Source organism: Rhinopithecus roxellana, chromosome 3 (genome assembly GCF_007565055.1).
Source record: "Rhinopithecus roxellana isolate Shanxi Qingling chromosome 3, ASM756505v1, whole genome shotgun sequence".
NCBI lineage: Eukaryota > Metazoa > Chordata > Mammalia > Primates > Cercopithecidae > Rhinopithecus > Rhinopithecus roxellana.
Window position 1 is genome coordinate 52,687,130 of NC_044551.1, and position 23,877 is coordinate 52,711,006.

Sequence of the window (23,877 nt, forward strand, 5' to 3'; positions counted from 1 at the left end):
CAGAACTGAAACTGCTGGATCATATGACAGCTCTATTTTTAAGTGTCTGAGAAACCTTCATGTTGTTTTCATAATTTCTGCGCCAATTTACATTCCCACCAATAGTGTACAAGGGTTTCACTTTCTCCATCTCCTCGCCAACAATTATCATTTATTTTGTGACAGTTACTGGCCATTCTAAGAGGGCTAAAGTAGTATCCCTTTGTGGTTTTGATTTTCATTTTTCTGATGATTAATGAACTTAAGTACCTTTATATTAATCTGGAAGCAATTTTTCTTCTTTTGAGTCTTTGCAAATCTTGTTTTTAATTCAGCTAATTATATATTTGTTTATATCTTTATTGGTTTTTGCTATTGATTTAGGTGTGAGTTCTCTATATATTTTGGATATTAACCCTTTATCAGATACGTTTGCAAATAATTTCTCACATTCCCTAAGTTGTCATTTCATTCTCTTTATTGTTTTGTTTACAGCAAATTTTTAATTTGATGGAACTATATTTACCTATTTTGTTTTTGTTGCCTGTGTCTTTGGGGTAATTATCCAAAAAATAATTATTGCCTGGACAAATAGCAAGAAGCCTTCCCCCTATCTTTTTTTTTTTTTATTATTGTTATAGTGTCAGGTCTTACATTTAAGTCTTCAATCCATTTTGGGTAGATGTTTGTAAATAGTGAGAATAAGGGTCCATTTAAATTATTCTGCATGGAATGTCCAGTTTTCCCAATACTATTTTTCAAAGAGATTATAATTTACCTGTATTTTCTTTGCATCCTTTTTAAAGATCAGATAGCCATAGATGACTGAATTTCTTTATTAGCTCTCTATTCAGTTCCATTGGTTTGTATATCTGTTTTTGTTTAAGTATTATGCTGTTTTGGTTACTGTAACTTTGAAACATATTTTGAAATCAGGGAGTATGTTAGTTCCACCTTTGTTCTTCTTACTCAAGATTGCCTTGGATATTAGGGTGTTGGCAATTTCGTATGAATTTTAGGATTTTTTTTTCTATTTCCGTAAAAAAAGTCATTGGGATTTTGATGGGGATTACACTGAATCTGTAGACCACTTTTGGTAGCATGGACATTGCAACAGTGTTGATTCTTCTAATCCGTGGGTATATGCTCTCTTTCCATTTATCTGTCTCTTTAATTTTTTTCATAAATGTTTTTAATTTTCAGTGTACAAATATTTTTCCTCTCCGTTTAAGTTTATTCCAAAGTATTTTATTCCTTTCATTGTTTTTGTGAATATTGTCTCTTCCATTTCTTTTTGAAATAATTCGTTGTTTTTGTATAGCAACAAAATTTATTGTGATGTACTGATTTGGGAGCCTGCAAATTTACTAAAGTTATGAGTTCCAACAGTTTGTTGTTGTTGTTGTTGTTTAGCACCTCTACGTATATGCAGAGGACCTGAAAATAAAAGTAGTTTCTGCAAATAAAGCTATTTTTTCTTTCCAATTTGGGCACCTTTTATTGTCTTTTCCTTGTCTAATTGTACGGGCTAGGACTTCTAGTATTAAGTTGAAAAGAAATAATGAGAGTGGGTATCCTAGCTCTGTACTGGATCTTAGAAAGATTTCAGGTTTTTCCATAAATTATGATTTTAGCTGTGGGCTTTTCATGTATGACCATAATTGTATTGAGATAACTTCTTTCCATACCTATTTTGTTGAGAGAATTTTAGTGATTAATAAATGCTAAATTTTGTCAAATCCATTTTCTGCATCGATTGAGATTATCATGTAGTTCTTCTTCATTTTATTAATTTGTTGTATTACATTGGTTAATTTGCATATGTTAAACCATTCTTCCAAACCAATCGATAAATCTCACATGGTCATGGTGTATTACCCCTTTAATGTGCTGTTAAATTACTTTTTATAGCATTTTATTAAAGATGTTTACATCTATGTTCTTCAAGAATATTGACCAATAATTTTCATTTCAAGTAGTGCCTTTGTGTGATCTTGGTATCAGGGTGATTCAGGCCTTATGGAATGAGTATAGAGGTGTTCCTATTTCTTCTGTTATTTTTGGACAAGTTGAAGAATGATTAATATTAATCCTTCTTTGAATGTTTGGTGGAATATAGCCATGAAGATATCTGGTCCTGCGCTTTTATTTGTTGGACTTTTTAAAAATTCAATTTCCTCATTTGTTATTTTCTGGCTTTTTTTTTTTTTTTTTATTCGGTAAGTTGTATTTTTCTAGAAATTTTTTCATTTCTTCTGGATTATTCAGTTTGCTGGCCTATAATTGTTCACAATAACCGTAAAAGGGATGCTTTTTGATCCTCTTCATTTCTGAGGCATCCATTGTAACATCTCCTTTTTTGTTACTGATTTTGTTTATTTGAGTCATCTTTCTTTTTTTCTTATTCCAGCTAAAGATGTGTCAATATTATCTTTCACAAAACTAATTTCGTTCTGATGATTTGGCCTATTTTTTCTCTCCAGCTGATTTAGTTATAATCTTTGTTGTTGTTGTTTTTCTTTCTTTCTTTTTTTTTTTTTATTCTGCTAACTTTAGGCTTAACTGCTTTTGTTTTATTTTCTCTAGCTTCTTGAGGCTTAATGTTATGCTGTTTATTTGAAATATTGCATCTTTTCTAATGTAGGCACTAATTGCTTTAAACTTTCTTCTTGAGACTGCTTTTGTTGTGCCCCATAGGTTTTGTTATGATGTGATTTTATCTTTCTGGAGGTATTTTCTAAATTTCGTTTTGACTTCATTTTAACCAAGTAGTTGTTCCAAAGAGTGCTATTTAGTTTCCACACATTTCTGATTGTTTCTGTGTTCTTAATTTCTAGTTAAACTCTATTGTGGTTGGTAAAATGCATGGAATGATTTTGATCTTCTGAAGTTCGTTAAGAATTTTTTTTAAGATCTAACATGTGATCTATCCTGGAGAATGTTCTGTATGCTGTTGAGAAGAATGTGTTTTCTTCTGCTGTTGGGTGGAAAGTTCTGCTTATGTTGTTGTTCAAGTCAGCTGCCTCTGTTGGTATTTCTGTCTGGATGTTCTATTACTGTAAGTGGGGTGCTAAAATACACCACTATTGTTGTAGTGCTGTCAGTTTCTGTCTTCAGATCTGTCAATATTTGCTTTATATGATTAGGTGCTGTGATGTGTGTGTGTGTGTGTGTGTGCGTATAATTGTTCTATAAATTGTCTTCCTGTTAAATTTACTCTGTTACTCTTATGTAATGACCTTCTTTTTTTTTTGAAGACTATACTACACTTAAAATACATCTTGTCTGATGTAAATATAACCACTTATCTTCTCTTTTGGTTACCAGTGGCATAAAATATCCTTCTCTATCCCTTCACTTTTAGCCTATTTTGTTTTTAAATCTAAAGTGACTCTCATGTAGACAGCATATCTCTGTGACTTGCTTTTATTTTTCTGTTTGTTTGTTTTATTCCTTCATTTATGCTATGACTTTTGAGTGATGAATTTAATAGATTTGCATTTGAGGTAATTATAGATAAGTGAAAAGTTACTCTTGTTCTTTTGTTAATTTATTTGTTTATTTTCTAGTTGTTTTGTCACTCTTTTTCTGTCTTGCTGTATTCCTCTGTTATTTGATGATTTCTTGTAGTGACAAGAAATTTACTTTCATTCTTTTCTCTTTATTGTTTTTTTGAATTAATTATAGGTTTTATCTTTGTGATTAGCTTGAGGTTTGTATAAAAATCTTCTATTTTAAGTTGATAACAACTTAATTTCAATTGTATACCAAATCACACTTACCCCTCACATACATATAATGCCCTTGTAATCAGAGTTTGATGCTTTCTATATTGTGTATCTATTAATAAATGTTTATATTTTAACTATTAGTGTTTAAAGGAAATTACACACCCCCATTACAGTGCTACATTAGTCTGCATATGACTATATATTTAGCCACACTGGTAAAATGTTTATTTTCATATTATTTCTTATGCTGTTTAGTATATTTTAGTTACAACTTGAAGAACTACCTGAAGCATTTCTCATAAGACAGATCTAGTGGTGATAAGGTACCTCAATTTTTATTTGTCTCAAAGAGACTTTATTTCCACCCATTTAAAGGATTATTTCTCTGGGTATAGTATTTCGAAAGGCAGATTTGCTCTTTCAATACTTTGCATATATTATCTCACTTTCTCCTGACTTGCAAAGTTTCTGTTGAGAACACCATTTATAGCATTATGGTAATTCCCTAGTATGAATTGCTTTTCTCTTGCTGCTTTCAAAATTATACCTTTGTCCTTGGCATTGTACAGTTTGGTTGCAATGCTGATGGGCAGCATTATAGAAAGATTGCAATAGGATGTGATATGCCAGCATGCCTGCTGCAATCGTGGCTGTAGTATGCAAGGGGCATGTGCCTGTGGAGCAAATGACTGGAGCACAGCGCTATTCATTGTGGCAGTGACTCTGATGTTTATAGCACATGTGTGCTTTCTGAAGAAGTGGCACCAGTTTTTTTAGGTGCAGTTGCTCAGAGATAGACTGTACCTCTGAGACCCCAGCAAGCAAGTGGTTGTGGGAAGGACAAGGGCATGGTTGCTTTGTCCCATAGTGATGCAGCATCACTTCCTTTTCTTAAAAGATGCAGCAGTACTTCCCTTTCTGGAATGTTTGGGACTGCCATGGCTCTTGATGTCTTTAACAGCAAAGACTGCTTGGATGTTCTGTAGAGCAGGCTGCTGGGCATCCACCCAGTACCTGCTACTAATAACCTCCACTCTTCTTTGTTTCTAGCCATCTTCACACTTCTCTACCATGTTAAACTTTCCAGCAATTGGGCTGGGCGAGGTGGCTCACGCCTGTCATCCCAGCATTTCGGGAGGCTGAGGCAGGCAGATCACGAGGTCAGGAGATGGAGACCATCCTGGCTAACACGGTGAAACCCCGTCCCTACTAAACATACAAAAATATTAGCCGGGCGAGGTGGCGGGCGCCTGTAGTTCCAGCTACTCAGGAGGCTGAGGCAGGAGAATGGCATGAACCCAGGAGGCGGAGCTTGCAGTGAGCCGAGATCGGGCTACAGACTCCGTCTCACAAACAAACAAACAAACAAACAAAACACACACACACACATACACACAACAACAACAACAACAAAAAACTTCCCAGCAATCTGAGAGGGGTGGGGTGAAAGCAGGTCCTTTAAACATTGTCCAAAAAATTTGAGGAAACTAACTGTTGACCGCTTTCCTTGTTCTTGAAAGGGAGACTTGTGAGCTGGGAAATCCCTCTTTGCGTTGAGCTGTGTGATGGGATGATACGGGCAAAATGGAACTCCTTATCCTATCCTTTTAATATAATTTAGTCTTTTTTCTTTACTGTGTTGCTGCAGCTTTGTACCTGAACTCCTGAGCTATCCATAAAGAATTTTCATTCATGGATAGCTGGATACTTGTTTTATGTGGGGGGAAAAAGGCTGGAATCTTCAACTGTTCCACCACTTACTAATACCACCTCACGCTCAGACAGGAACTGTTTTAACTTACGTAGCTCATTAAAAAAAAAAAAAAAAAAAAACTTAGTAAAGACTTAAACACACTTAATAAACATTTGCTTTTCATCCAGCTACCACCTTCAATATTTATGGAAGATAGGATGAGGTGGAATTTCTTCCCACAAAACATGAGAAAAGAGGAGAAAAACTAATGAATGATCTGTATTTACTGCATAACACGAGGAGTCATGGTTCTATTAGATGGCATGCATTTATGGCAGGAAAGCCTTAAGACAGTGTAGATTTTAAAATGTCTGTTTAAAATCCTCTGGTGAGGATTGAAGTCTGACTTTGATAGTTATAGTCTGACAGTGATAATTCTAGAAATTTTAGAGAAACTATGGTACTTCTGACTGTTACACTGTATGCAACATTAATGATCATCTTGTATTTTATTCAGTTATTCTTTCATTTAACAAATGTTTACTGTCAACTTGTTATGTATTAAGCTTTCATATAAGGTATTTGGGGTTTGTTAGCAAATGAAACAAACACATATTCATGAACACCTGGCTTACATTCTAGCTGTCAGAAGTTGTGAAGAGAAGATAGGCAATAAATAATAGAAAGATAATACAAAAATAATTATAGAGAATGTTAGAAGGTGATGATAGAAGATATTTGTGACACTTATTAAAGCATGGTACACAGATTTTATTCAGGAGGATTATGATAGATGTAGAAACCATTGCCTTGGGTTTTTGCAGCTTAGGAGTGAGATTAGGGTCAAGTCTGAATACCACAAAGAAAAGTGGGAATTTACATCCAAGGAGTTGGGTGAGGAAAAGCAAGAGGTCACTGGATGGAAAATTCCTAATAGGAGACATCAAGAGTAGGTGAAGTTTCTTGCTACAGGCAGGCCAGGATAAGCAGATATTGACTGGTGAGTGGTGAGTGATGAGGAACTCAGTGAGACAGTAAGGGTGATGAGGTGTTGATGACAGAGGATTTCAGCAAAACTGACTTATCAGGATTCTTGCTAAAACTGGGAAATGCAGAGACAAACACAAAAGCCCAAAATCATTGACTAGTTTAAAGGAGAGTTCAGGAGAGCTTAGCTAGCTTTTGGCCAAGGATAGAATCTTTGTCAGGTGCAATTGCTGTGAAATAAAAAGTGCAATTAGAAGTAGAAATAGGAATCAGTAGTGTAGGGACCAGAACAAGAAAATGTGTGATATTAAATAGAGAGTCGGGTTGGCATGGCAGCCGTGATATTAGTGTGTCAAATTCTAAACAATCCACCTGGTGATGTAAATGCATATATTAATTAGTTCAATTTAACCATTCCACAATGTGTGCATATTTCAAAACAACATACTCTGTGCAATAAATATGTGCAATCATAATTTATAAATTAAAAATCAACAGAAAGAAAGGAAGAAAGAGAGAAAGAGAAAAAGAGAGAAAGAGAAAGAAAAAGGAAAACAAACAAATATCTACCTGCGATATGTAGATTTCCAAAAGCGCTAGTTTAATTTTTCCCTGAGGAGTAAAACTTCATTAGAGAAAAGGCACAGATGGTTTGGATTCAATTTTTTCTCTCAGTTTTGCTTGAGAGGAGACAGTATTCTGTCATTTCTGGCTTAAAGAGAAGAATCAAACCACTTATAACAGGTAAATCCATTGTTATGTAAATAAGATACAAAAGAAAACTGTTGCAAAATGCCAACAGGCTTAGAGATGTGACAAAGAATATACCTCATCCTGATTTCAGCTTGTTTTATTTTCATTCTTGCCATCCAAAGACATTTTATTTTTTGTTAACTTATGAGAAACTGTGAACATAGCATGAAAAAATTCTGATAGAATATGAAAGACATAAAGAATGTATAGAGTACAGTTATTTACTTTTAGTGACCATAGTGATATCAAAAAATTGTATAAATATTTTTGGTCTTTATAAATGAAAATACTTTGGAATTAATTTATGTTGGTAATAAATGTTGGAGATTAGAGGTAACAGTACATATGAAAATTAAGAGTCAAAATTTTAAAAAGTAAACAATCAAAAGTTAAACCTTAAACAAATTATTTTTTTACACTCAAAATAGATTATGTGAACTGAACATTTACAGAGAATTGAAAATAAAGTACAACATTTTAGCCACAAGATTATTTGAATAAAACTATGTCATGTATTTTTGGTTGGAAGACATTTTGGTGCATTTTTTTTTTAACCATTAAAACAGGATAACTATGTGGTATAATATATATATGTTAATTATGTAGAGGTAGCCAAGCCACTTTGCATATATCCTTCAAAACATCATACTGTACACGATTAATACATACAATTTTATGTCAGTTGAAAAAGTAAAATAATGAAAATAAGTATAATTAATATGTATTAAATTCCAAAACTAGACATACTTGTACATTTAGTTTATAGTCCTTTTTCTGTAGCATTATTGTCCTAACTTAATTAGACCATATAAACATCAGGGGAGGGCTCTTTAACTTGATAACTGAAAATCATTGATTGAGCCAAGTATATTTCAGCAAATAGTGGTTTATGGGTAGTATTTCACAATTCATTGGCACTTTAACTAAGATAATTTTTTTCTTTACTTTCAGCAACATTTTCTTGACTGCTTAACCTATAATAAATATACATGTTGAAGAAAAATTAACAGGAATGTTTACTTTTTCTTCTGCCAAAACACATACAATGATGCTTACATGGCAATGCAATTACTTTGGATAATATGATCCTGAACAACCATGGTAAACTTGTTAAACATAGCATCGAACTCTCCTTTCAAAATTATATTTAGAAACAGTTTGTAACTAAAGAAAGTAAAATATACAAATAGATACCTAGTCAGATGAGTAGGTAGATAGATGATATGTAGAGAAATAACATATAGTCTGCATTCTAAGAATTTATACTTTTTGTTTGTTTGTTTTGGTCAAAACACAGTGTAATCGCTTACCTCAGTCACTTATTAATCATCCTTCATTACAAATTGCTACATGTTTCCAACCATCCAATGCAGCTACCAAAGATGACTTTGTCATCAAGGGTTTACAAAGCAAACATCTCTCACTTCTGATCTGCCAGAATGGTTCTGGTAAAAATGGTAACAATTTTGGCATGATAATTAAACTATGAAAAGACAATTTTTAGAGTTTCCATATGTATTTTTATACGTACATTTTGTTTAATGTAATTTAAGAACTCCATAGTAATCAAACATCAATAAGCATATCTGATGTATGTACGTCAAAAAGGTTGCCAGTAGTAAGATATAAAGTACTCCTACAGGCAACTGTGATTAGATGGATTTTCTAATCCACGTAAGGAACATGGTATATATATTCTTTCTATTGAAAAAGCAAAACTGACATCAAAAGACAGTGGAAAATCACCAAGGACTTATTAACTATTCTAGATTAGATATTTGATACTTTTTGTCTTTGTTCTCATGACTAAATTAGTAATAATGTATAAACATTGTGTCCTATCACCTCACAAGAGTACTTTGAATTGAAAATTAGGTTATGTTAGGAAATTTGGTAAGCTTTAAACCACTGTAAAATTATGAGCACATGGCAAATACATTCTTTTTCTTTTCTTTTCTTCTTTCCTTTTCTTTTTTTTTTTTTTTTTTTTTTTTTTTTTTTTTTTTTTTTTTGAGACAAAGTTTGGCTCTTATTGCCCAGGCTGGAGTGCAATGGCACAATCTTGGCTCATCGCAACCTCCACCTCCCGGATTCAAGAAATTCTTCTGCCTCAGCCTCCCGAGTAGCTGGGATTATAGGCATGCACCACCATGCCGGGCTAATTTTCTATTTTTAGTAGAGACAGGGTTTCTCCATTTTGGTCAAGGTGGTCTCGAACTCCCAACCTCAGGTGATCCACCCACCTCGGGCTCCCAAAGTGCTGAGATTACAGGCATGAGCTGCCGCACCCAGCCTATCCAAATACTCTCTTTGGGAGAATATTCCTTGCTACACTGATTATATTATTTAGTCATCTGGGCACATGATGACATAAAACAATAAGAAAAATGCTAACTTTTGCTTATGATGTTACTTGTGCTTCTCTAGGCAGTTTTTTTATGTGCTTTGCATATACTACATTATTTAACCTCTATAATAGCCTTATGACCAAACGAGAAATCATGACCCACATTTTTCTGAAGGAAGAAATTGAGCCATAGAGAAGTAATTTCTTTAAGGCCATACAGTTAATCCAGTGAGATGAGGATTTGGACCCCATCAGTCTGTCTTCAGAGCCCATGTTTTTAATCATTAAATTATTTTCAATGCAGCCTAGTTATCTGGTGGGGAAGTAAAAAGAAAAGAAAGCACCATCTGACTTTAGTAAGTGGCAACATTGTTATTCATCAAAATATAATTATTTACAACATTTTCTTTCACACATTTAAAACAATTCTGCAAGCATAGCTTAATGTAATATGAGATGACACAAAAATAGGTTTTCAATTCGGTTTCTTTTTTTTTTTTTTTTGAATTTTATAACTATTTGATGTATTTGACGATCAGCGATTAGTTCTCATCGACATTGACTGTCTGCAGATTTTTGAAAGTGGTAACAGGTATATAGGTAACCCAAGTATAGAGCTTATTTGGTGAATCTTCATCCTCATTACGTTTTCTGGACAGCCGCACATGGATTCGGTATGGGACATTCCTTATTCCTTTGGCCCAGACAGCTTTGTTGAGCCTGGTATCAATGCGCACATCTGGAGTTCCCATCTCCTTCATGGCAAATTTCCGAATCTCTTTGAGTGCCCGAGAGGCACGCTTCTTGAAGCCCACTCCATGGATGCGCTTGTGAATGTTGATGGTGTATTCTCGGGTCACCACCTCGTTGATGGCAGAACGGCCCTTTTTCTTCTCGCCACCCTTCTTTGCGGGAGCCATTCTGCCGGGTCCAAGTTGGAAAGGAAAAGCTCAATTCGGTTTCTACATGCCACCACAAGCTTATTTTGGGGAAAAGGGATTTCTCTTGAATATGATCGCTAGCAAATTCCCATTAGTTGGATATTAGATGGCCAATGTTTCCAAAGTACAAGTAAGAAGTTACTAGAGTGATATCATTACACCCAGAATCTTCTCAACCATTTCTGCCAGGGCCTACAAGGTTTGGCAGTGGCCAGGAATGGTAGCTATTACCTGTAATCCTAGCACTTTGGAAGAATGAGGAGGGTGGATCCCTTGAGCTCAGGAGTTCAAGACCAGCCTGGGCAACATGGTGAAACACCATCTCTACTGAAAATACTAAAACATTACCTGGGTATGGTAGTGCACACCTGTGGTCCCAACTTTTCTAAAGGCTGAGGTGAGAGGATCCCTTGAGCCTGGGAGGCAGAGGTTGCAGTGAACCGAGATCACAACACTGCACTGCAGCCTGGGTGACAAAGAGAAACCCTGTCTCAATTAAAAAAAAAAAAAAAAATCAAAACAAATCAAAAACAAGTTTCGGTAGCCAGAAAAGTAATTTAAACATTAATTAGGAGAGACACTACCCTTCCCTCCCCACCCCACTATGCCTCATTGTCAAAATAATTTTATAAAGAAATGTTTGTAATAATTTCTTTTGAATTAATATGGTTACATAATATAAAAAGGTAATGTCATTCAATCTGTGAGAATATCCATTTGGGAACTGTTTTCTGTACTTATTTGTATTCTGAGCACTCAACACTTGATAATGCAATCAACGTTCACTGAATTAATGACTTCATTAAATGAAGTAACTGAATTATTTTGGTGATTTCTAATTTGTTGAAATTTTCTTCTTTTAACATGCAAAATGCAATTGGGAGAAATAAGCTGTATTTAATATTTGTGCACATGTCCAGATTATGCTGATATATTAAATTCTATTCCATAGCAAGAATGAAGTGTAAAAGTTGAAGATACTATGTAGTTAATCCACTATAGAAGAAAGAGACATCACAGAAATCAGTACATATAGGAATTTTCAAACATTTTATTTGAATACAACATGGGACTAAATAGGCACGCTGAAGGCCAGTTAACGCAGTGTGAAGGAGCACACTACACTGGCGGCTACTCAGAGCACCACACTGTATTTTCTAATTAGTGACCTCCTCCAAGAGTCTGAAAACAATCTTTGCAGCCAGCTGATACAAAACAGCAGCCAAATGGAGTATACAAACAAAAGCATGGGCCTGATGCTTCAATGGAAGAGCAGGCACCTATAGAACAGAGAGGGCACAAATAATATCAGTTTCTTCACCTGCACCACAGCACACAAGTTAAAGAGGAAAGATAGAAAAGGAGTAAGCTGTTAAGCGTTCTATAATGCTAGGTATTTATAACTAACAATATGGATCACAGGATAATTAAATGAAATAGCTGCAAAAAGCACTTTAACATATTACCTGGTATGTGGAAGGTATTCATAATTGTGTGTATACCTTAAAAATAAATGGGTGACATTCATCATAACAGGTAATAAGGGTTTGATAATATAGTTAGGAAATTAGGAAAATATTCAAGAAAATAAGAGATAGCCCTGTGTTTGGAAATAACAATAACATGAAAACTTTAGAATAATCAGCTGGAAGAAACCTGGAAAGAATTAAGGCAAAATAACTGCACATTTGGGTAAGGAAAGTGTGGAGTAGTCAACCTGTGAAAAATATGGTTATAAATGCATCTAACTGGAATTGTAAACAAAAAAAGACATACTTCTATAACTATTAATACAAATAATGATATTGCTAACGCTAAGGTGAAAAAAACAAATAGCTCACCATTCTTAATTCACAGGCTTGAGGGCGGGGACGGAATACCAATCAGAGAACGGTTCAGGAATTGTGAAGTTTCAGACTTATATGTATGCTTTGGAGAAAATATGTCCATTTCTGAATAAAATTACAAAACAAAAAATACCCTTTTTTTTTAAAAGCAGATGATAATTATACTGGACTTTTACTATGTGATACACATTGTTGGAAAATGTTTTCATTAACTGACTAATGTAATGTCACATTGATCATATAAATATGAATTATTAGGTGTTTTCATACAGAGTTGAGGAAGATTATGTAAGGAAATGGTGGAACCAAAGTTTCATTGTAGACAATTGTCTCTAGTACTCTAAACCCTCAACTATACTGTATGACCAAAATAAATCATTTATGAAATTAGTCTACAAATATAACCTAGAAAAAAAAATGGCTATTACATGCAATTAATGACCAAAAAAAGTGGAGTTACCAAGTAAAAGTGACAGAAATCTTTCCAAATAATAAAGGGAAATAGATATTTTTAAATAGTTCATTACACATATAAATGCCAATGGTAGGATAACATGTGATACTACCTTTCAGTGATTTTAAATGTAGTTATTGGGTGATGGTTAATATCTTCAGTAGTCAAAGTTACATAATTATCTTGTCTTTAATTTTTGTAAATTAACTTTGGATTTTTAACAGACTTCATAAGTCTTTCAATAAAGCTTTAAGTATTTTATTTATTTATTTATTTATTTATTTATTTATTTATTTATTTATTTATTTTTGTGACATATAGTAAAGCTTCTTGACCAAGTCTATAACTTCAAAATCGCTTCAGAGTTTGCCAACTGTTTGGTTAAGTGATCTTGCCAAGGACATCTCAATGGAAAGATTAAGAAATAAAAATATATTTCTTGAATGTAGGACTTAAGTAAATACATTGCTACAATTTAATACATGATCAAAGAAAAAATTGGCAAGTCGAGAGTCAACTTGAATCTCAAATGCCATAACAAGGGAGCAAAATGGAAAAGCATTATGTTTCACTTATGTTGTGTCACTGCTTCAGTTTTAGCTGAGAATATGTAAAAATTCCCATTTGTTACATCTTCTCAATTATTTGTATGAGTGCATTATTTCAGGCTTATGATTGACTTGTACTCAAATGTGGTGCTCTCTCTTTAGTTAATTGCCTTTAGAATGATCTCTGAAAGGGAAGTAGCACAGAGGAAGATGCCTAAACTCCTGCTTGGTGAGCTCATGCAGTAACTTTGATAAATGGTGCTTGAGTCAGTGAAAAGACATTTATAGGTTCTCTGGAACCCTAAGAGTGAAGAGCATTAAAATAAGCAGTGAAAGGTGCTAAATCAACAAAAGTGATATGATTTCTGGTTTTATTTTAAGAGAAAAACAGTCTCTAAATAACTAAATCAATGCCTCATTTAGCTTTTCTTCCTTAGCCATTGTTTGCCATGTTAATTCCCTTCCTAGTTCAGGTCTTGCTCTATAATCCTGTCGGATTATTCCCCTGTTCTCTAATAGAGCTCATTCTTCAAATTTTAAATAACTTTATGCAAATTTCCAAATACATCTGAGGGACCAGTTCATTCTATTCGGTCTGCATTATGTTACTTTCTTTAATGCAGGCTTTGTTTTACTTACTTTATAGGCTGTGTTAGGTGCCTGCTTTTATTACTTCCTGCTAGGTCCCCCTACTAAGAAATAAAATAGAAAAATATTGAATGACTAGTGAGTGGGTGAAGCAAGGCCTTGGCCTGAGAATTAGATAGTAGTCACTTCCAAACTCTAGTATCATGGACCACCTGACAAAATACAAGCCTTCTTAGCAGCAAAACCTAAACAACACACATACACACGCACACACACACACGCACCAATGGATCCCTACTCAACCCATTATTCCATTTGTATTCCAGGAAACGTTGAAATACTAAGAACAAAAAGCTACCACAGCAAATGTTTTATATAAAATATTAGTTCACATAGGAGATAAACTAACAAAGAAAGGGCCACATTGATAACTAATAAATGAGTAGCCAAGGGGGATAAGGATGGATGACTTAAATCAGTAACTCAATAAAAAATTTTAAAAATCTACATCCTGGCCAGGCACAGTAGCTCAGACCTATAACCCCAGCACTTTGGGAGGTCAAGGCTGGGGGATCACTTGAGGTCAGGAGTTCGAGACCAGGCTGGCTAACATGGAGAAACCCTGTCTCTACTAAAAATTCAAAACAAAATTAGCTGGGCATGGTGACAGGCACCTGTAATCCCAGCTACTTGGGAGGCTGAGGCAGAAGAATTGCTTGAACCCGGGAGGTGGAGGTTGCAGTGAGCCCAGATTGCACCATTGCCCTCCAGCCTGTACAATGGAGCGAGACTCTGTTTCAAAAAAAAAAAAAAAAAATCTACTTCCTCCCACTCTTTTAAATTAATTTTCTTCTACAAATCTTTTTTTCTTCACTTTTGTGATATGTTGTCTATTTTTCTAACTATATGTGAATGATCTTATATAGTGCAATAGTCTTTCAAATTTGGTTGAAAAAAATTTTATGTCATCAACCTCTTATTGTACTATCTGATTAAATTTGAAGTATACCTTGATAACATAAAGGAATAATTCAGCTAAGTTGTTCAACCAATAGACATATGTATGTAAACAGACAAATTAATATACACAGTGGAAATATCCAGTCTTTGATTGTTTTATATTCATTAAGATTAGATAGATTGACTTTTATCTCACTTACCTCTTTAAGAAGGTAATTCTTGCAGCCTGATTGGTAATTTTTTAGTATATGATTCAAGGAAAGAAGATTCAAGAGGGAGCAATTTAGACCTTTAACTGTAATAAGTGGCCCTTTCTTTATTACGTTGGGCAAGAGTGAGTTCATTTTCATCTTTTTATTCATAGTTATCATTATTATCTTCACCAGCCCAGACCTTTCCGTAGAGTGTCAAGTGTTCAACTTTCCATCAGACTTTCACATAGATATCTCTCTTAAGCACATGAAAGTCAATATACCCCAAATTAACACTCTCTTCACTGATCTTCACCTGATACTTCTCACCTTGTAGAGGTCTCCGCACTGACCATGATCCTTAAGCCAAATACCTGAGTGTCATTAGAAAAACTCCCTTTTCCTCACACTCTACTTCCAACCAGTCTTCTTATCTTTAAAAATTCACTTAACATAACATTTTCTTCATTTCATATCCACTATTAAATTTAGGGCAGACGGCCACAGTTCTCATTATGATGTCTCTGACTCCATTCCTCACACTGCTCAGGTCATATCATACTTTACTTAGCAACAGCATTTGTCGCAAGGGAGCAATTTCTATCCCTTGAAATACTGGTGGGTTTCTAGCATGCCACACCCTCTTAGTTTTTTTTTTCCTTTCTGAGTGGTCAGTGGTCATCTGTTGCTTTTACCGTTTCTCTCAGTCTTATGTGTCAGTATCCAGTATCTGAGCCTCTTTCTATACATACTCATTTCTATGCTAATTTCATAAGGTTAAAGGTTTTAAGTAGTATCTTTATGCTGGTCATATTTATATTACTATTTTAGCTTTCTCCTCTAAAAACCAGTATATGCTATGCCAACTGAATATGTCTGCTTGAGTCTCTGAGACATAATCTCAGAGTAGATCCAAAATTGAACTCCTGATTTCCAACCACCTCCCCACAAACAGTTCTTCTCACAGTTTTCTGTATTCCAAGTCAAACACTTTAGATCATCCTTCATTCCTGTTTTCCTTTCACACCACACAACTATGACATCAGGAAACCCTACCATCAACATATATCCAGGATTTGACCACATCTCCTCACTTCTATTTTAACTCACTTTATTGCACTTATCTCTTAACCTATCTCCTTAATTCTATCATTGTTCCACACAATTTATTCACAAAGCAACTTTCAAAACAATTATGTTAAAATATATGAAATCATGTCACTTGTATTAGTCTGTTTTCACACGGCTGATAAAGACATACCCAAGACTGTGTAATTTATAAAGAAAAAGAGACTTAATGAAATCACAGTTTCACATGGCTGAGGAGACCCCACAATCATGGTGGCAGGCAAAAGGCATGTCTTACCTGGCAACAGACAAGAAAGAATGAGAATCAAGCAAAAGAGGAAACCCCTTATAAAACTATGAGATCTCGTGAGACTTAGTCACTGCATGAGAACAGTATGGGAGAAACCACCACCACAATTCAAGTATCTCCCACCAGGTCCCTCCCACAACATGTGGGAATTATGGGAACTACACTTCAAAATGAGATTTGGGTGGGAACACCGCTGAACCATATCATCACTCCTTTGCTCAAAACTTGCCAATGGCTTCCCATCTCACTTACAACCAAAGCTAACAGCATGATAGTAATGTGCCTGCCCTTGAATACCTGGCCCATCATCATCATTCTGATATTATCACCTGTTCTTCCTGTCACTTTTACCTTAGATGTTCTGGTCCCATGAATGTACCTGAAATAGCCTAGAAAGCACCCACATTAGGGCATTTGTGCATAAGATTCTTTTTTGCCTAGACCCCTCTATCACTTCTTTTAAGTCAGCCTGTTTATTGCTAGCAGTCAGTGGCATGCCAGTAAATATTTAACAACCAGAAATATGTATGCATGTATATAAGTGTATGTTTATATAAATTTTACAGATATAAAAGATATGTAGCACACAATTCACAAGCAATTACAGAATATATATTATTCTTGATTGGAAATTCCAAACAGTCAATTGATTTTTACAGAATATTAGCATTGATTTTTGCTGAACTCTTGCATACATAACCAATCAGTTGTTGCAATGTGTTGAATACTGACAATATTCTACTGCAAATAAATGCTTGATTACTATCTGATTCAGCAAAGAAGTTGCTCAGTTCATTGACAAATAAGTTTAGTTCTGGCTTAGGTACTGGCTAATCTTTTTGCTTACCTAAATGTGTAGATAAATGATGTTTGTCTCAATATCACTTATTCATCAATATGAGCTGCATTTTGCTAAGTTAAAAATCATTTTTGTTATGTAGGATACTATTTCTTCAATGGTTTGTGTTCTTTGCAATGTAATGGTTACTTTGGGGTTTAATCTGCTTTAGTTGTTTTCTCCTTTACTTTCTCAAGTCTAGACAATCACCAGATCAATACATCCACTGCCACTGATTTTCAAGTTGCCAAGGTGACTCGGGGAAAGATGAACACATTATTTTATAGTATTTACACCACATAGATAAAGTTGATATAAATAACGGCAAAATTATAGATAATGGTAAAATATAGTAACACAATTTGAAAGTAGTGAGTTTTCAGTATTTATTACTTTTCAAAGTGAAAGGGAATGTTAAGTTTATATAATTTAATGTTTAACAATTATTATATTTATGAGCCAGCTCCCAAAATTTTTGAAAGCATCATAATCAGCACTTGTGACCCAGAACTAGCTAATTCCAGCATATCACTGTTATAGTCCTAGTTAAAACCATAAGCCCAAATTAAATGTTTAATTTTCCTCAGCAATTAACAACAACTAATCTGCTATATATGATATCATTGTGTATGATTTAATTATCTTGCTTTTTTTTTTTTTCCGCTAATCTCCCCTTTCTAGAATGTCAGCGTTATGAGGGCGGCAATTTTCTCCACCTAGAGCAGTGCCTGGATTCAAGAGAGCACTCTATAACTACCAATGGAAGGAATGGATAACTGTTTATAGCTCTCAGGATAAAGGCATCCAAGGCCACTCTTCATGATCTCACACTTGCTTAACCTCTATCCTTAGGCAATGCACACAAAGTCTCTCTCCATCTCCACGTTTTCTCTGGTGTTGTGTTCTTTCACACATCTGTTTTTCACATCTCGTGTGCTCTTCTTGAGTGACTTCAGACCCTTTTTGATCAAGTCAACACTTGTGATTTTGCTTTACTGGTATCTTTAATATGGGCTCAAAGAACAAACTTACACAGTCAATATGTTTTTATTTTTTTCTTGGTGCTATTCATTATGTTGCTTAGTGTTGTCACTTGAGTGATGTCCTCTTCCCTATGAAAAAAGTCATATATTGAAGCCTAATCCCCAGTAACTCAGACTGTGACCTTCTTTGGAGTTATAGTTTTTACAGAAATTGTCAAGTTAAAGTGACATGCGGTGGTGTTGCAGGGTTTTTCCTTAGTTCAGCTAAAGACAGAAGTCCTTGTCCCACAGCCTTGAAAGTTTAGGCTCGCAGATGGTTTTAAGGGTGAGTAAAGCAAGGCTTTATTGGGTGAAAAGGAAGAAAAGGGGGGAAAAGGGACTCTCTTCAAGGCCAGAGTCCCTGCTAGAGTGCTTCCTGCCTCATTGTTTGAATACCAAATTCCACACAGGAAAAGGAGGGGCCAGGCTCCTCCTCCCTGCTGCAAATGGGGTGAAATTCTGTGGCTCCACCCCAGCGTGCAGGCCAGTTGCAGTTTTGCCAGGAAACCCCTCCCATCTGGCTGTCTCAGTGAGCCATAATCCATTATGACTGGTGCCTTATGAAAAAGGGAAACTTGGACATAGAGGTACATACATGGAAAGATGATTTGAACATATGGGGAAAAGTCCATGTGAGTAGGAAAGCAGCCAGCAACAAGCTAGGGAGAAAGGCTTGGGACCGAACGATCCCACACTGCCCCAAGAAGGAACCAACCCTGCCAACACCTTGATTTCAGACTTCTAGATTCCAGAAGAGTGCAACAATATATATATATTTTTTGTAATCACTCAGTTTGTGGTATTTGAGGACAATTTGATTAGCAGATTGTTTTAGGCAATGAGGGCACAGCAATGAAAACACAGTAAACAAAGATCCTTGGCCTTGTGGAGCTTTTGTTCTACTGGGAAAAAAGCAAATAATTTGTCAAAAACAAGAATTAAATTTGCATGAAAATAAGTAAATTAATGTAATGGCAATACAAAACAAGACAGTAGAATTGAGAAAGACAAAGAAATAATCTCTCAGAAGGATAGGCATAATTGCCTGGGGCCAGTGTTACTGAGGGTGGTATGAGGACAGCAATTACCTGTTGGATTTGGCAATTTGAGAACCACAGAAGGTAAGAGCATGTGAGTGTTTTCAGTGTAGCATACAACCTTAATCAACACTGGAAGGGCTTGTACTAGAGATAAAGGGGAACAAGGCAGGGTTGCCGTCTGATAGACAGAGAGATGCATGGTCCTGAGCTTCTTTTAAGGGACAACTTGCTCTCCAGCATGGGAAGTGCATTCAACAGCACACTTCCAGCTGTCAGCTCCTTCAGAGCTGTCTCAGCCTTGCCTGAAGTGGCACCATTTCCAGGACAGCACTCATCCAGTGACAGAATGAAGTGGGGTGTAGGAAGTTCTGGCTATTTTGGCCCACTTCTGGACCCTACATAAATCTATATGCTAAAGGAAAGAAAGTACATACATATCTCTGAAATCTTAAAAATAATTTTAGGAATCAGATATAAGTGTTTGCTTCAGTGCTGCATATTTGTTACATGTGACATAAATAATATGTATACAATATGTAGTCATGCTTTCATATTCATGTATATATAGCATGCATAACATGATAGCCAACTTGCTGGAAATGGCCATGTCTTTTTACATTATTAGAGTATGACAGCCAGGGTGGTGGCTCACACCTGTAATCCCAGCACTTTGGGAGGCTGAGGCAGGTGTATAACCTGAGGTCAGGTGTTCAAGACCAGCCTGGCCAACATGGCGAAGCCCAGTCTCTACTACAAATGCAAAATTAACTGGGCATGCTGGTGCATGCCTGTAATCCCAACTACTCGGGAGACTGAGACAGGAGAATCACTCGCACCCAGGAGGCAGAGTTTGCAGTGAGCCAAGATGGCACCACTGCACTCCAGCCAGGGGAACAAGAGTGAAACTCCATCTCAAAAATAATAATAATAATAGAGTATGACATAATGCATTATAAATTAAATTGTGTTATAAAAGATAAATAAATCATTTTTGAATAAACCAGAAAACCAGATGTCACAATAACTGAACTGATAATGCAGGAGAAATCATCAATGTTCAGTTACTTATGGACCTATGTTGTCAATTATATCATTACTAATGGAACTAGATCGTCATTGGTATATGTATATACTTATATAGTAGTGTTTTAATATATTTGAAATTATATGACTCTAAATATAGCTGTCTTAACAACACATATTCCAAATGTTTTTGTGATATTCATATTAAACACGCTTTCTCTAATTGTAACTGTGACTAAAAAAATTCTATATAAAGCATTTCATCTTTTGAACTCATTTAAACCATCAAAGCAAAAACCAAAAAGGAAAAAAAAAAGCAGAATAAGAGAAAAATATGCCAATGAATAAATTAGCATCATATGTCTATATGATAATATTTCTCACGGGTTTGCATTTTGAGCACACAAATTTTTTATAAGCCACGTGAACAAGCTATTTTGGGAAATCATACTTAACTAGATCCAGAAATGAAATATAACTTGTATATGATATTTAAATATTTTTAATTATCTTTCTAATTTTCTTGATTAATAATATCCCATAAATATCATAGATAATCTTAATACTCGCCATAGAGTGTAAGTTTCCTGATGGTAAAAATCTTTGTAACTGTTCATTAATTACAGGAAGTCGTGTTCTATGTGTTGACTAAACAGCAATTATTTGGAGGTCAGGTTCATTTTCCTTCATTTGCTTATCCTCTAAATACAATATTTACCTGAACTCATGAAATATGCTTACAATGGACCATAGCTGAAATATTACATTTGTGGTGATGTTTGTTTCTCTATATGTCATGCACTCCATTTCTGGAGAGAGACAGTGAGAGAAGAGAGGCAGAAAGAGAGGAAGACAAGAGGACATATTAGGTACACAATATATAGTATGATTTAATGGTCTTAGAAATTAATCTAGAAAGCCAAACATCACTGGTTTTCCTATGAGATAAATCAGTGTGTGTGTGTGTGTGTGTGTGTGTGTGTGTGTGTGTGTGTGTGTGTATGTTCCAAATGTCAATGTCATCGCTCTGTGTAGCAAACTACTACCGAGAACTTTCAAAACAAGAATTTTGGAAGTCAGGACATTTAGCAGGGATTGTCTAGGCAATTTCTTAATCCATATGATGGTTTGGAATACTGGGTAAAGTATCCATCTGACATATCAACTTGCATGGAAGTTCAAGGATGGATCCAGGGAGGTTCAAGGATGGGTGCAGTGAGATGTCTAGTGCATTAGTGAGAACAGCTGGGAGACTGTGCCCAACTGGATGCCTCACTTTCTCCATGTGATCGCAGAGCCTCTCTACATGTTGTCATTAACAATCTAGCTAGACCACTTATAAGAAAGCTCACAAGCTAAAGAGATCAAGGCAGCGGCTTCTAAAACCCTCAAGAACAGAGCAAAAACTCCTAAGGTCACTTTGATTGTACTGCCTTGATTAAAGCAGTCACAGGCCAGCACAAATTTAAGGAGAAGGCAAATATACCCAGATGACTGTCAAAGAATTTATAGGAGGCTTTGTTAATCCCTCAAGCCATGATCATTTTCTCTAAATGGTAGCCATAGTAGCATTGATATTTGATTCTCTACAAAGAGAAGATCCTAAGGGCTAATGGCCACTTGAAACAAGATAACCTTATTTTTCCAAATCTCACTCTTTTTTTCTATTATGCAAAAGACTGTATTCTGAACAGTTGGCAATGGAACTTTAAGTAACCCAGGTTTACTTATCATCCTTCTGCCATCTCTTGAAGGAAGTTCCCTACAATGGGGATCTTTGATTCTAATGCTGTTAGAATCTAATCTGGCCAAGAGAAGCTGCTTCTGAAATCACATTGCCAAGGTACAGATATCCTTTCAAAATCTATTTGAGGGTCTATTGGCCAACAGTAGAGAAATATTTGAGGCAGGATCCAGTAGCTGTTTCTTTCTTATTTTTTCATCCAAAAACAACAATTATTAAGACAAAAGTGTAAATGATTTCATGAATGCATACATGCCAACAGAATTCTATATGCTCCATCAACTCTGGAGAGGGAAAGGAGGTGATTGAGAGCACAAAAAATAATGTCCCATTCAATATATAGTTACTAGATACACTACTGTTTTTTATTTTTTTTTTTTTAATTCTGGTAATAGCACCTATGAGAATGACCCTTTAAACAAATTTTTAAGTGCTCAATACAGTATCATTAACTGTAGATATAATGTTGTACAGCCTTTAGAACTTATTCATCTTGCATATCTAAATCTTTATACACATTGAACAGCAACAATTCATTTCTCTCTCACTCAGCCCCTGGAAAACCACCATGTATTTGACATTTTCAGATTCCTCATATAAGTAAGATCATGCAGTATTTGTTCTGTGACTGGCTTATTTTACATTACATAATGTCTTCAAGGTTCATGCAGCACTGAACATATGAGTGCAGGTATCTCTATGAGATCCCGATTGTAATTCTATTGGATATAGACAATAGGTGTATAAAAAGATAATCAACAACACTAATCATCAGAAGAATATAAATCAAAACCACAAGGAGACATTACCTCATACCAGCTAGGATGGCTATTATCAAAAAACAAAAGACAGGTGTTGATGAGGTTGGAGAGCCATACTGTTGGTGGAAATGAAGCGGCATAGGAATTCGACATAATATCAAGAAATAGAACTACCTTATGATCTAGAAACTTCAATTTCTACATCCAAAAAAAAAAAAACCTGGGTTTTGTTTAGGCTAAACCACAGGGCTGCTGACTATGTGCAATGAGTTTCATATCAACAGGGAGTGGCAAATTATACCTCTTTAAGCAGAAAAGTGATATATTTCTGTACTATCTAATGATATTTATTCACAGGTAAACCTATTGTGAAAGTCTACAGTTTAATTTATTTTTTTTGCCATATTTAGATGATTTTTTACCCATGATAGTTTTTCATCTCTGTAATGGGTTTATTATGATGCAATCCCATCATAAGTCAAGGAGCATCTGTTATGCCATTAGTAAATTCTCTTAATGTGTTAGTAAATTCCATTCTGCTGAATGGAGTAGTTGTGCTGAAGGTTTGGCAGTCTGGAGAAGAGTAGCCCTTTGCAGAATCCCTGGGCAGCCCTATGATTTTATCAGTATGATTATTCAATATATCAGCAAGAAAAATGGAGCTTTTGAAAACACAGATCACATTGAACAATAATAACAGAAATAAACAAAATGCAAAGAAAAATGAAAAACATAAAAATAAAATACTCTAAGTTTGAAACATCTTTAGTGATGTATTAAAATAACTTCATCCGCCTAATTTATGTTTTCAAATTCTTAGAGATAGTGACCACTTTTATGATGATGTCCCCCCTCTCTTTCTTTCATTTTCCCTCTCCATCTCCTCCTTATTCCTCTTTTCTCTCTATCTCTCCCTCTCAAAATACACTAACTCTGTCCTATAAACTCTGCAAGTTACAAAGGCTAAATTCCTTGAGCTAATGCCACTGTGGCATTAAGATTTTAGTGTCAGGAAATCCCGGGTATGATTTCAGATTTTCCAAATTTGTAAT

At 35.2% G+C, this 23,877-nt stretch overlaps 1 protein-coding gene and 1 pseudogene across 10 annotated transcripts in view; one reads left to right on the forward strand and one right to left on the reverse strand.

The window, feature by feature from the left end:
• The window catches only part of CDH18 (cadherin 18), a 1,132,251-nt gene that overhangs the window by 948,536 nt on the left and 159,838 nt on the right, over window positions 1–23,877 (forward strand). For 2 of the 9 annotated variants that reach the window (XM_030927845.1, XM_030927844.1), the window contains exon 6: window positions 22,075–22,163. The exons of the other annotated variants lie outside the window; for them this stretch is intronic. The gene's annotated coding sequence lies outside the window, so the exon portion shown is untranslated. The remainder of the gene's footprint in view (window positions 1–22,074; window positions 22,164–23,877) is intronic. 9 annotated transcript variants of the gene reach the window in all.
• LOC115896543 lies at window positions 10,002–10,434 on the reverse strand (annotated as a pseudogene). The gene has a single exon (XR_004056452.1). The product of XR_004056452.1 is annotated as a 60S ribosomal protein L31 pseudogene (transcript).